We start from the raw sequence: 14,356 nt of genomic DNA, 5'->3' as shown, positions 1-14,356 counted from the left end.
AAGTTACAATACAATAGCTCAAGTCCATTGGTCTTAATGCTGGTCACTTTATTTGATGCAATTTTTAAAGAAAACTCCACCAAAACAATACATAAGAGGAGCAGAGAAGTAGACCCCATCATCATATTTTGGAATTGTTTTGTCCACCACCAGTCTCCATGTCTGATGCTACATTAGCGTCTATGGGCTAAGGGCTTCCGCCTTGTAGGCGAATGGTCCTGTATATCCCTGTCACATTCTGCCTCTATTCTTTTCAGTTCTTGTTCAGAATTTCCCTCTGACTCAGACAGAACTTCATATCTGTTAGACACAACCAACACCGCTGCTGAGTATTTTTCTGGCATTATGGCCATATCACTCCTCGGGTTTACAGGAGGACGTTTTTTTTTTCCTCCTTTTGCTCTACTTGATGTTACCATTAACAAGTAGTAATGGAGAAACAGAAGCACAGGCTTCCTCTGGCTGATGGCCTTGGGGGATGACCTACATTCTCCCCTGTGCCTTCTGTGCCCCTGCTGCTCTGGTGTTACATGGTGTGACTCCTGGGGCATTTCTGATCTAGTAAGTATCTCCCTTGACATTAAGGGCTCCCTCTCCTGAGCCTCTGCCTCTACCACCAAATCCTCATCAGGAAAGTCCCTGCAGATGTTATGACAGGTATCTGGACAGTCCTAGTGAGGGTGGCCAATTTTGCCACACAGGCTACACTTTATATTTTGGCAGTCTGCAGGTACATGGCCTACTTCCCCGCACAGGCTGCACTTGACCACAGTACAGATATTTGCCAGATGACCTGCTTTACCACATTTACAGCACTTGCGAGGCTGCCCAGGATAGAAGCAAACGCCTTTCTCCCTCCCATTGAAGAAGGTGTTGGGTAAGTGGGTAGTAATGTTGTTGTTCTGCCGCAGCTTGACCAGGACTCTCCACCCTCCCGTCCAGGTACCATCATTGTCTTGATTCTTGGTGAGATCAAAGACAAGGTCACAATGTCTCTGGAGTCACACCACAATGTCCTGCGGGGGGAAGAGCCTCATTCCAAAAGATGATATTTACAGTAACTGTATCTGGCATGAAAATGGGAACAAAGATAAATTTGTTCCAATCATCCGTGTCCCTGAACTTGGGGAAATTGGCCCAGACTCTGTCCAGATCAGACATGAGCTTAAGGCTGACATCATAGCCCTGTCTGGAAGATTAATCACTGCCAAGATGCTGACTGGCACAAACCCCATCTGGCGGCACAGAAGCTCCCTGACCTCAAACCTCCTGTCTGGCAGGATCTCCTTGGCACCTCTGTGCTTAAATCACACCACATTTCTTGTTTTGAACGCCTGGCCAGCATAGTTGGCACTGGAGGTGCTGGACAAAGCACCACGGCTCCATGCATTACTGGGGGGAACTTGCCGGGTCACACTGGGATGACTGATCGGGTGAGGGTCTGCTGCAGGGGAATCTGTCACTTCTTGTGCAATAGGTATTAAAGGGGGGAAATCGCACATATCCTGCACATTGGTATCAACAATAATATCACTGTCAACAGGGAATGTGAAATCCACTACAGATTGTGAGCCTCCTACAGCCTCCAACCCCATGGGTACAGTGTGGTAATCCCCAGTCTGTGAGTCAGTATTAGGGCTCTGCTGTGCACCACCAATACAAACAGTCACACATGCAATGTCCTGCTCTTGTGTTGCGTATTCTGGGACTTGTGGTGCCTCTGCTGCATGAATCTGAGGTGCATGCTGCTGCTGCAGTACTTGTCCCTCCTGGAAACAGAATCTTGCTGATTATAAAACGGGCCGTGTCTGCTGCTTCTGAAGTTCATCCTGTACTGTCTGTGACCCTAACTCAGCATCAGAGGCAGTGGACTCATCACCAAAATCCGGTTTGTGAGATGTGAACCGTTCCTGGTTTCTGTAGGTCTCTGCCAGGGGCCCCATCCTCTCCAGGGTACAGTCTATGTCCCTGTAGGTCTCTGCCAGAGGCCTCATTCTCCCCAGGATACACTCTGTGTCCCAGTAGGTCTCTGCCAGGGGCCCCATCCTCCCCAGGGTACAGTCTATGTCCCTGTAGGTCTCTGCCAGTGGGCCCATCCTCTGCAGGATACAGTCTATGTCCCTGTAGGTCTTTCCCAGTGGCCCCATCCTCCCCAGGGTACAGTCTATGTCCCTGTAGGTCTCTGCCAGTGGGCCCACCCTCCGCAGGATACAGTCTATGTCCCTGTAGGTCTCTGCCAGTGGCCCCATCTTCTCCAGGGTACAGACTATGTCTCTGTAGGTCTCTGTCAGGGGCCCCATCCTCCCCAGGATACAGTTTATGTCCCTGTAGGTCTCTGCCAGGGGCCCCATCCTCTCCAGGATACAGTCTATGTCCCTGTAGGTCTCTGCCAGTGGGTCCATCCTCCCCAGGATACAGTCTATGTCCCTGTAAGTCTCTGCCAGTGGCCCCATCCTCCCCAGGATACAGTCTATGTCCCAGAAAGGTCTATGCCAGGGGCCCCATCCGCCCCAGGATACAGTCTATGTCCCTGTAGGTCTCTGCCAGGGGCCCCATCCTCCCCAGGGTACAGTCTATGTCCCTGTAGGTCTCTGCCAGGGGCCCTGTCCTCTCCAGGATACAGTCTACGTCCCTGGAGGTCTCTGCCTGGGGCCTAATTCTCCCCAGGGTACAGTCTGTGTCCCTGTAGGTCTCTGCCAGGGTCCCCGTCCTCTCCAGGATACAGTCTGTGTCCCTGTAGGTCTCTGCCAGGGTCCCCATCCTCCCCAGGGTACAGTCTGTGTCCCTGTAGGTCTCTGCCAGGGGCCCCATCCTCTCCAGGATACAGTCTATGTCCCTGTAGGTCTCTGCCAGGGGCCCCATCCTCTCCAGGATACAGTCTATGTCCCTGTAGGTCTCTGCCAGTGGGCCCATCCTCCTCAGGATACAGTCTATGTCCCTGTAGGTCTCTGCCAGGGGCCCCATCCTCCCCAGGATACAGTTTATGTCCATGGAGGTCTCTGCCAGTGGGCCCATCCTCCCCAGGATACAGTCTATGTCCCTGTAAGTCTCTGCCAGTGGCCCCATCCTCCCCAGGATACAGTCTATGTCCCTGTAGGTCTCTGCCAGTGGGCCCATTCTCCCCAGGATACAGTCTATGTCCATGGAGGTCACTGCCAGTGGGCCCATTCTCCCCAGGATACAGTCTATGTCCCTTCAGGTCTCTGCCAGTGGGCCCATCCTCCCCAGGATACAGTCTATGTTAATGTAGGTCTCTGCCAGGGGCCCCATCCTCCCTAGGATACAGTTTATGTCCATGACCACATTGGCCAGCTCCACACCCAGTGAGTAAAGTCTCTGGTCACACACAGCTTTCTTGTCAGGATGAGCGGCCTTTAGTTTATATATCACATTAGTATCAGTCTCCATTTGCAGCATTTCTTTGTGCTGCTGTAACTCCTCCATCTTCTTCACCAGGGTCGGTATCTCCTCCGCCAGCTGCAGCTCTGGTGCACGCGCTGTCTCCCTCTGAGGTTTTGGCTTGGACAGTGGCTCATGGTGTTTGAATGCCGGAGTCTCCTTTGGTTTTATCACAGATGACTTTATGGTGTCACCGCTGGCTCCGGGCTCCACAGCACTTTTACTGCTGCCACCCACCTGCGGCCTTCTGTGTCCTGAGCGCGCCATAACTCTCACCATGTCTCGCTGCAGGTTTTCCTTACCATGCTTCTCCAGAGATGTCTGGCTCTGGCTGTGTGGAGGAGTGAGCTGCACCTGAGGCTGCTAATGGCGTCTGCTTCACCTCCTGTGCACCAGGCTGACTCTGTTCACTGATAGAAAATTCCATTGGGGAATTACTGGACCTTGGGCTTTTCTGCATTTCTTTACATACTGACACTTTTACTTCAGATTTCCTTGTTGTTACTGGAGCTGGCGTATCTTCCATAACTTTACTCGCATTAGCTCTACTTTCTTCCTTCACGGAAGCAGTGGAGCTTTGGCTTGTTGGTTTACATTGCTTAATGGTGGCTCTGGGATGTGTATTTCCATTGGAAGAAGCCTGGGAGCTTTCTACCAGTGTAAGCCGAAAAGCCTGGGCCTTGCATGGGGAGCTTCCCCGCCCAAGGTGGCCCCTCCCCGGGCCAAACATGAGGAGAACTGCTGAGACATGACCTCACAGCTAGGAGGCAGTATTATAGTAGTTATATTCCTGTAGATAGGGGCAGTATTATAGTAGTTATATTCTTGTACATAGGGACAGTATTATAGTAGTTATATTCCTGTAGATAGGGGCAGTATTATAGTAGTTATATTCCTGTACATAGGGACAGTATTATAGTAGCTATATTCTTGTACATACGAGGCAATATTATAGTAGTTATATTCTTGTACATAGGAGCAGAATTATAGTAGTTATATTCTTGTACATAGGAGCAGAATTATAGTAGTTATATTCTTGTACATAAGAGGCAATATTATAGTAGTTATATTCCTGTACATAGGGGCCGTATTATAGTAGTAATATTCTTGTACATAGGGGAAGTATTATAGTAGTTATATTCTTGTACATAGGGGGCCGTATTATAGTAGTAATATTCTTGTACATAGGGGCAGTACTATAGTAGTTATATTCCTGTACATAGGGACAGTATTATAGTAGTTATATTCTTGTACATACGAGGCAATATTATAGTAGTTATATTCCTGTACATAGGGACAGTATTATAGTAGCTATATTCTTGTACATACGAGGCAATATTATAGTAGTTATATTCTTGTACATAGGAGCAGTATTATAGTAGTTATATTCTTGTACATAGGAGCAGAATTATAGTAGTTATATTCTTGTACATAAGAGGCAATATTATAGTAGTTATATTCCTGTACATAGGGGCCGTATTATAGTAGTAATATTCTTGTACATAGGGGAAGTATTATAGTAGTTATATTCTTGTACATAGGGGGCCGTATTATAGTAGTAATATTCTTGTACATAGGGGCAGTACTATAGTAGTTATATTCCTGTACATAGGGACAGTATTATAGTAGTTATATTCTTGTACATAGGGGCAGTATTATAGTAGTTATATTCCTGTACATAGGAGGCAGTATTATAGTAGTTATATTCTTGTACATAAGAGGCAATATTATAGTAGTTATATTCCTGTACATAGGGGCAGTATTATAGTAGCTATATTCCTGTACATAGGGACAGTATTATAGTAGTTATATTCTTGTACATAGGGGCAGTATTATAGTAGTTATATTCTTGTACATAAGAGGCAATATTATAGTAGTTGTATTCCTGTACATAGGGGCAGTATTATAGTAGTAATATTCTTGTACATAGGGGCAGTATTATAGTAGTTATATTCCTGTACATAGGGACAGTATTATAGTGGTTATATTCTTGTACATAGGGGCAGTATTATAGTAGTTATATTCCTGTACATAGGAGGCAGTATTATAGTAGTTATATTCTTGTACATAGGAGCTGTATTATAGTAGTTATATTCTTATACATAGGGAGCAGTATTATAGTAGTTATACTCTTGTATATAGGAGCAGTATTATAGTAGTTATATTTTTGTACATAGGGGCAGTATTATAGTAGTTATATTCTTGTACATAGGGGCAGTATAATAGTAGTTATATTCTTATACATAGGAGCTGTATTATAGTAGTTATATTCTTGTACATAGGAGCTGTATTATAGTAGTTATATTCTTGTACATAGGAGCAGTATTATAGTAGTTATATACTTGTACATAGGAGGAAGTTATATATATAGTAGTTATATTCTTGTACATAGGGGCAGTATTATAGTAGTTATATTCTTGCACATAGGGAGCAGTATTATAGTAGTTATACTCTTGTACATAGGGGCAGTAATATAGTAGTTATATTCTTGTACATAGGAGCTGTATTATAGTAGTTATACTCTTGTATATAGGAGCAGTATTATAGTAGTTATATTCTTGTACATAGGGGCAGTATTATAGTAGTTATATTCTTGTACATAGGAGCTGTATTATAGTAGTTATATTCTTGTACATAGGAGCAGTATTATAGTAGTTATATACTTGTACATAGGAGGAAGTATTATAGTAGTTATATTCTTGCACATAGGGGCAGTAATATAGTAGTTATATTCTTGTACATAGCGGCAGTATTATAGTAGTTATATTCTTGTACATAGGAGCAGTATTATAGTAGTTATATTCTTGTACATAGGGGCAGTAATATAGTAGTTATATTCTTGTACATAGGAGCTGTATTATAGTAGTTATATTCTTGTACATAGGGGGCAGTATTATAGTAGTTATATTCTTGTACATAGGGGCAGTAATATAGTAGTTATATTCTTGTACATAGGGGTAGTGTTATAGTAATTATATTCTTGTACATAGAGGGCAGTATTATAGTAGTTATATTCTTGTACATAGGAGCAGTATTATAGTAGTTATACTCTTGTATATAGGAGCAGTATTATAGTTATATTCTTGTACATAGGGGCAGTATTATAGTAGTTATATTCTTGTACATAGGAGCAGTATTATAGTAGTTATCTTCTTGTACATAGGGAGCAGTATTATAGTAGTTATACTCTTGTACATAGGAGCAGTATTATAGTAGTTATATTCTTGTACATAGGAGCAGTATTATAGTAGTTATATTCTTTTACATAGGGGGCAGTATTATAGTAGTTATATTATTGTACATAGGAGCTGTATTATAGTAGTTATATTCTTGTACATAGGGGCAGTATTATAGTAGTTATATTCTTGTTCATAGGAGCAGTATTATAGTAGTTATATTCTTGTACATAGGGGGCAGTATTATAGTAGTTATATTCTTATACATAGGAGCTGTATTATAGTAGTTATATTCTTGTACATAGGAGCAGTATTATAGTAGTTATATTCTTGTACATAGGGGTAGTGTTATAGTAGTTATATTCTTGTACATAGGGGCAGTATTATAGTAGTTATATTCTTGTACATAGGAGCAGTATTATAGTAGTTATATTCTTGTACATAGGGGCAGTAATATAGTAGTTATATTCTTGTACATAGGAGCTGTAATATAGTAGTTATATTCTTGTACATAGGGGGCAGTATTATAGTAGTTATATTCTTGTACATAGGGGCAGTAATATAGTAGTTATATTCTTGTACATAGGGGTAGTGTTATAGTAGTTATATTCTTGTACATAGAGGGCAGTATTATAGTAGTTATATTCTTGTACATAGGAGCAGTATTATAGTAGTTATACTCTTGTATATAGGAGCAGTATTATAGTTATATTCTTGTACATAGGGGCAGTATTATAGTAGTTATATTCTTGTACATAGGAGCAGTATTATAGTAGTTATCTTCTTGTACATAGGGAGCAGTATTATAGTAGTTATACTCTTGTACATAGGAGCAGTATTATAGTAGTTATATTCTTGTACATAGGAGCAGTATTATAGTAGTTATATTCTTTTACATAGGGGGCAGTATTATAGTAGTTATATTCTTGTACATAGGGGCAGTATTATAGTAGTTATATTCTTGTTCATAGGAGCAGTATTATAGTAGTTATATTCTTGTACATAGGGGGCAGTATTATAGTAGTTATATTCTTATACATAGGAGCTGTATTATAGTAGTTATATTCTTGTACATAGGAGCAGTATTATAGTAGTTATATTCTTGTACATAGGGGTAGTGTTATAGTAGTTATATTCTTGTACATAGGGGCAGTATTATAGTAGTTATATTCTTGTAGATAGGAGCAGTATTATAGTAGTTATATTCTTGTACATAGGAGCAGTATTATAGTAGTTATATTCTTGTACATAGGGGCAGTATTATAGTAGTTATATTCTTGTACATAGGGGCAGTATTATAGTAGTTATATTCTTGTACATAGGGGCAGTATTATAGTAGTTATATTCTTGTACATAGGGGTAGTGTTATAGTAGTTATATTCTTGTACATAGGAGCAGTATTATAGTAGTTATATTCTTGTACATAGGGGCAGTATAATAGTAGTTATATTCTTGTACATAGAGGCAGTATTATAGTAGTTATATGCTTGTACATAGGGGGCAGTATTATAGTAGTTATATTCTTGTACATAGGGGCAGTATAATAGTAGTTATATTCTTGTACATAGGGGTAGTGTTATAGTAGTTATATTCTTGTACATAGGGGCAGTATTATAGTAGTTATACTCTTGTACATAGGGGCAGTATTATAGTAGTTATATTCTTGTGTTTAAGATTAGTATTTTAATAGTTACATTATAGTACTAGTTATTGATAGATTTAAGATATTTAAAATAAAACAACATGATAGAGCTCTCCGCTTTGTATCTGATTCCTCATTGTCTTCTCAATCTATGTAATATACATGTTTTATATTTTCCTCTCTAAGGTCCTTATTTACAGATAACAGGTCAGTTCCAACCCAGGATCTTCCTAATAGTTATATGATATCACATCCTCAGATCGGCCATATATTCAGGCTGCCAAGAGATTGATCGATGAAGTGAACAGACATGAAATATCGGCTTTTGAAAAGGCTCCAGAAGTGCTATGAAATTATCCTCTGAAAGCTTCAAAGAGATGTGCGGTTCCTTATCAATAATATAGGAACTGTGTCAACTTTCTGGCTGTAAATCTTTGCTTGGCATCCCAGTGTTTAGGGCAAATATCCCATGTGCACACATGAGTGAATGCCTCTAAACATTAAACCCCAGTAGTTTAGCACAGAAATGACCCCAAAATGCTTAGTACTGCCCATTTTTATGCAAGTGTGTATTAGCTCCAACTCAGTTTCGTTTACAGGACACTTCTTCATATGTATGAGTGCGTAAAATGTGTGTATGTGTGATGTATGTGTACAAAAGATAGGTGTGTGATGTATGTGTATATGTGATGTGTATGTATCATGTATGTCTATGCATTATGTATAGGAAGCGTATGTATGATGTATGTGTACATAGGAACCATATGTGTGATGTATGTGTTTGTATTATGAATGCATACGTATGATGTATTATGTATGTGTGTTGTACAGTATGTGTATAAATGATGTGTATATATAATGTATTTGTATATAAGAAGTGCAGTACATGTATGTGTGATGAATTTGTACGTATGATGTATGTGTATACAATAAATATGTTTGTGTGAGGTATGTTTGATGCATATCTATGTATGATGTGTATGTATGATGTATGTGTGTATATGTTATGTGTAGTATGTTCATTTGTGATGTATGCATACGTATGATGTATAATGAATGTGTGTTGTACAGTATGTGTATATATGATGCGTATGTATCATGTATTTGTACATAAGATGTACAGTATTTGTATGTGAATTTGCTGGATTTTTTTGTGATGTGAGGAGATATTTTTGCTTGTCCAGAGCCTTTCTACTACCTATAACATGGAAGCCCCTATATTTCCATTGACAGATGACAAACCTGAGTGGGGACGTGCTTTTTTTGTGTGGATTGATTTGAAGCTTTAATTGGGAGCATTTTACATAACATTTGCGATCATTTATCCTGCGCTCTACGTTGAGCATTTACCTCGGGGTTTTCGTCTAAATCTCCAACTGACGTGATTCAGATGAAAACCCCGAGGGATCCATTCACTATAATTAGGCAGCAGAGTTACTTCAAACCTCATCTGGCTTCTGTTCAGTGATGTCCTCCCTTTCAGTGGCCGAAGGCACTTTTATGCTTGCTTAAAAATACTCCATAGGATCACAGACCAGATGGCATCCACAGTGTCTCCATTTGCCTCATTATAGGGAATCTTCCACCAGGGGTTTTGTTTGAATCATGTTTTTCAGAGATTTACATGGAAACCCCAATGTAAGCGCTCAGCTCAGAGTTCAGTATAAATGTGTGCTGAGCCTTACTGCGATCTTTGGGAGGCAGAATGAACAAGTCAACAGCAAATGAAGAATTGGTTTTATTTTTTACTCCGTTTCTCGTGCGGTATAACTGATTAGGTGACAATTCTTCGGGTCGGTGTGACTACAGCAATATCAGATTTATATCGGGTTTTTATGTTTGGCTGCTGTCAAATGATACAGGGTTTTCGAATTTTTAAAAAAAATATAAATCTAAAAATTGTCATGTGCATTTGTATTCAACCCCCAGTAGTCAGACAACCCTAAATAAAATCTTGAGTGACCAATGGACTCCAGAAGTTACATAATTAGTACATTGTGTGTGTGATTTCTCCTCCTTATACCTACAGCTGTTTTGTGAAGGACTCAGATGTTTGTGTGAGAACATTATGGATCAAACAGCATGATGAAAACCAAAGAACCCACTAGACAGGTCAGGGATAAAGTTGTGGAGAAGAGTAAAGCAGGGTTAGGTTTTAAAAAAAATAGTCCAAGCTGTGAACAGCTCACAGAGCCCTATTCAATCCATCATCCAAAAATGGAAGACGTATGACACAACTGCAAACCTACCAAGACATGACCGTCCACCTAAACTGACATCCCAAGCAAGGAGAGCACTAATTAGAGAAGCAGCCAAAATGTCCATGGTCACTTTGGAGGATCTGCAGAGATCCACAGCACAGGTGAGAGAATTTGTCCACAGGACAATTATGTATTAGTCGAGTATTCCACAAGTCTAGACTTTACGGAAGAGTAGCAAGAAGAAAGACATGCAGCTCACAATTTTCAGATTTATTTAAAATAATTAGAAAATTATTTCCTTTACCCTTCACAAATTCTTTCTACTTTATGGCGGTATATCACATAAAATCCCAATAAAATACATTAAAGTTTGTGGGTGTAACGTGAAAAATGTGGGGTATGAATACTTTGTTAAGGCACAGTATAATCATATAAAGAAGATGCCCTGGTTATACCGCCATGATCCACATCACTATGTACTGAAAGATGCAAATCACGTGCCAGAGATAAGCTTTAAAGATGACATTATAGGTTGAAGTAATCTAAAAGTAGAAAACTTGTCATACTTCCCTGGCAAGTTTCTAAGTAATTAATTTCTCCATTTTGCTTCTGCTCCTTTAAACTGAAAATCTGCATCACCTCTGCCTCTTGGGTCTCATCCTATCTGTTCACACTTGATGAATGGGAGGGCATGATATTAGCCAATCAGATTTCTCCCCTCTACATTTCATGCTGTTTAACTGAGACACTAAATGAGATGCTGCAGCTGCATCTCCCTCCTATCCCCCTTTCAGTTTTCTCTTCACTGTTTTACCCGAGAAGTTTTTTTTTTCTTTTAGGGACTGAGGAGATTTCTTAACATTTACAGAGTCTACCAGTTAGGCAAACGGGTCTACAGGCAGGAAAATGACATTGCCTTCTAGTGACATATTTGAAAGTTTCTTGTAGTCACGTGTTCTACTGACTTAAGTTAAAAAATTATAGGGATTGTTGCAGTGTAAAAATGAGACACGAATGTAATATATAAAAAAGGTTAGAAAATCAATGCTTTCTCTTGTTCAGAGAGCAATGAGTCTCCTGGCCTCTCTTTCTATGTAATCTATTCTGTTTGTGGCCTCTCTGGTCATTAATACTTAAGAAGTAAGGGGGAGAAGATAAGAGTGGATGCTCCTCGCTCCCAAACGCATTGTATCATGTAATCATTCACATTTGTTTCACATTCTCTCCCATATGTGCAAGGTATTTCACTCACAGCCTTTACGGTGGATCTCCTGGCATTGTCATTATGGTATGATAGCAATTTATTAACACATGCAGGGTAGGATTCTGTGATCATGGGTTCAGGCACACACAAAAAAATAGCGCCCATACACCTCTCTGGGGTCCGACTGTACCGTTATATGTAATTCATGTAAATTTGACAAAATAAACCCCGGTACGTTCCATGGGATGAACATGTTTTTACACTATTCTCTTATGGCACCGTATGGCAGCACACAGAGTGTTTATCACTGAGCACTTGTCAGGATCCTGTCAGCGTCGGCAACTACCACGGCTGAGCAGGGTGACTTACCCACACTGCGGGAGAGCACGGGGCCCAATACGGTAGTGAAGGATTAAGCAGACAGGACCTGAGGCACGGAAAATAGTAAGGAGTACCAGGACCTACGATCATGTGACTGTAGGGGGTGGGGCTTAGCATCCTACTACTGCAGATGATGCAGTGTACCTACTGCAGGAATACTGTAGTAGAGGAGAGAAAAACGCAGGTCAGACAAGCAGAGAGTCATACACGAGAGGGCGGTGCGGTACAAAAGGGATGACCAGAGAATAGTCAAGTCACAATCAGAGAGTCATACACGAGAGGGCGGTGCGGTACAAAAGGGATGACCAGAGAATAGTCAAGTCACAATCAGAGAGTCATACACGAGAGGGCGGTGTGGTACAAGAGGGTCAGGCAGAACTCGTAACAGGGACAGAACCGGATCAAAACCAAACAAGCAACAAGTTATCAGGCACAAGGCACACGTATACAAGAGGTCAACTAACTCAGCCGAGGGCAGGAGTATAACTGACACCGGACCCAGGTCCAGTGAGCCTTAAATAGCCAACCTCTGCCAGAGAGAGGCAGAAACAATTAACCCACTGTCTGACCAGGACGGGCCAAAGCGAAACCCCGTCCTGGATCATGACAGCACTAAACCGATGGGTGCCGTATAAACTAAGAAAACAAACTCTATAAAAACAGAGAAAACAAACAACAATGATGCAACCTCGCTGTTTCTTAATAAATTGTAATTGTGTCGATTTGTTTTGGAAACAATCCTCGAAATTTTACAGGGAAAAGAATCAAGTTTTACTCCACCCCTGCCCACCAGTGGGCATAGCTGGGCTGTACTGAACCACCCCTGAAAGTCCTAGGGGAGGAACTAAGGGAGCACTAAGTTGCCAGCAACAATGTTAGTAACTTTGTTTCCTATGAGAAAAAAAAAGTTGCCACTGAGAGTCAGACGGATACTCAAAACTTTAATCCCCACGTGGAACCTCCAGATCAACATCTCGGATTTATTATATATTTTTTTTCAACAAATCACATGTAGTCTAATTTCCAGGGGCCCCTATGGTCCAAATTTTTTTCTATCGTCACGAAATGACCATAACGCTATCCCCAATGCCATAGTAAGTGCAAAGAATCAAGTAGCTCTGGAGTTTTAGCCTTAAAGTTAGTCCCGGAATTAGTCGGGATTTACACAAATGTGGCAGTATTTTATTGTTACGTACAAAAATACGGTACATAAATTTTTTTTTAAAATATTAAAAAAAAAGTCGGTTCATTTATAATTTATGAAACAAAATTCTCAGTATCATGACGAGTTAAGCCAAATGTTACAATCAGCTCTGCTACATCTGGCAAACCCAACCCTGCTACATCTGCAGATTCATTCACTTCTCCAATCCGTAATTTTCCTACAATCAATTTTAATTGAATTTACTCATTAAAAGAAATTGTAATGAAGAATCACTTAACCTTTTCCGCAGCAGCTGATCTGATCAGTGATCATTTACCAGAATTAATCCGAAAAGATCTGAAGAAAGAAGTGTATTTTATACTTTACCTTCGGCTCCAACCGGTTCGAAAAGGCCAAACTGCTCCAGAACTTTTACGAACAAGGCTAAGACCACCAGGACTGCTATCATCTCAAGTCCATCCAGATTCATGGTGGTCCGGTAGCATGGCACGCACCTACAAGTAGCCCCAAACACAAAGTAGTGCCTTCCTTCCTCCGTCCCTCAATCCTCCTCCAAGCCCCTTTGAGAGGTTATCCGAACATCTCAGCTGGAGGCAATCACATCTTGTCCTGTGGAATCCCCCATGAAGTATGTTGCGAGGAGAAAGAAGGAAGCACGAAGAAGCCTTCATAAAAGTCTTCTCTTCTGCTCATGTCCTGCTCCATCAGAGATAGAAAAAAAAATAGACTCTGGCAAGAGAAAAGAAAGGTCGTTTGCCAAAACCACGCACTTAAAAGCAAGAGTTGATGGTCCGGAGGTACCGTAAATGGAGTCAACGTCTAGAGTTCACCTTGTGGGTCGAGAAGAGGGACAAAGGGAAAGGGAAGAAAAAATAAAGTGAAGGGAAATCAATGGGAAAAGAAAAAGTAAGAAGGAGAAGAGTGAAAAAATAAAATTGAAGAAGCCGAGGAAGAAACAGAGCGAGAGTGGGATAGAGTGAGGGGAGGTGTGCCCTCCCATACCGGTGACACCATCATCAACATTGATTTGCTTAATGCGGTTACTATGGATTCTAATGATAGATATTAGGTGTCCTCTCTCCACATTTGGTGACATTAAGTTCTAGGTTCATTTTTTTTTCTTTTTTGCATCGGGGTGTTTGGGAAAAAAATCAGCAATTAGTTTAAGGGGGTCGTCCTATAAAAGCG

General features: G+C 40.8%; 1 protein-coding gene and 1 pseudogene across 3 annotated transcripts in view; both read right to left on the bottom strand.

The window, feature by feature from the left end:
* The window catches only part of KCNIP2 (potassium voltage-gated channel interacting protein 2), a 603,893-nt gene that overhangs the window by 156,697 nt on the left and 432,840 nt on the right, over window positions 1-14,356 (bottom strand). The gene's annotated exons all lie outside the window — the stretch shown is intronic.
* Window positions 28-13,362, bottom strand: LOC141056185 (zinc finger CCHC domain-containing protein 3-like; annotated as a pseudogene).

The sequence above is a fragment of the Dendrobates tinctorius genome, unplaced genomic scaffold (assembly GCF_039654945.1).
Source record: "Dendrobates tinctorius isolate UK_male_01 unplaced genomic scaffold, ASM3965494v1 ptg000196l, whole genome shotgun sequence".
Lineage (NCBI taxonomy): Eukaryota > Metazoa > Chordata > Amphibia > Anura > Dendrobatidae > Dendrobates > Dendrobates tinctorius.
The sequence above is the reverse complement of the archived record's forward strand: the minus strand, read 5'-3'. Positions and strand labels throughout refer to the sequence as shown.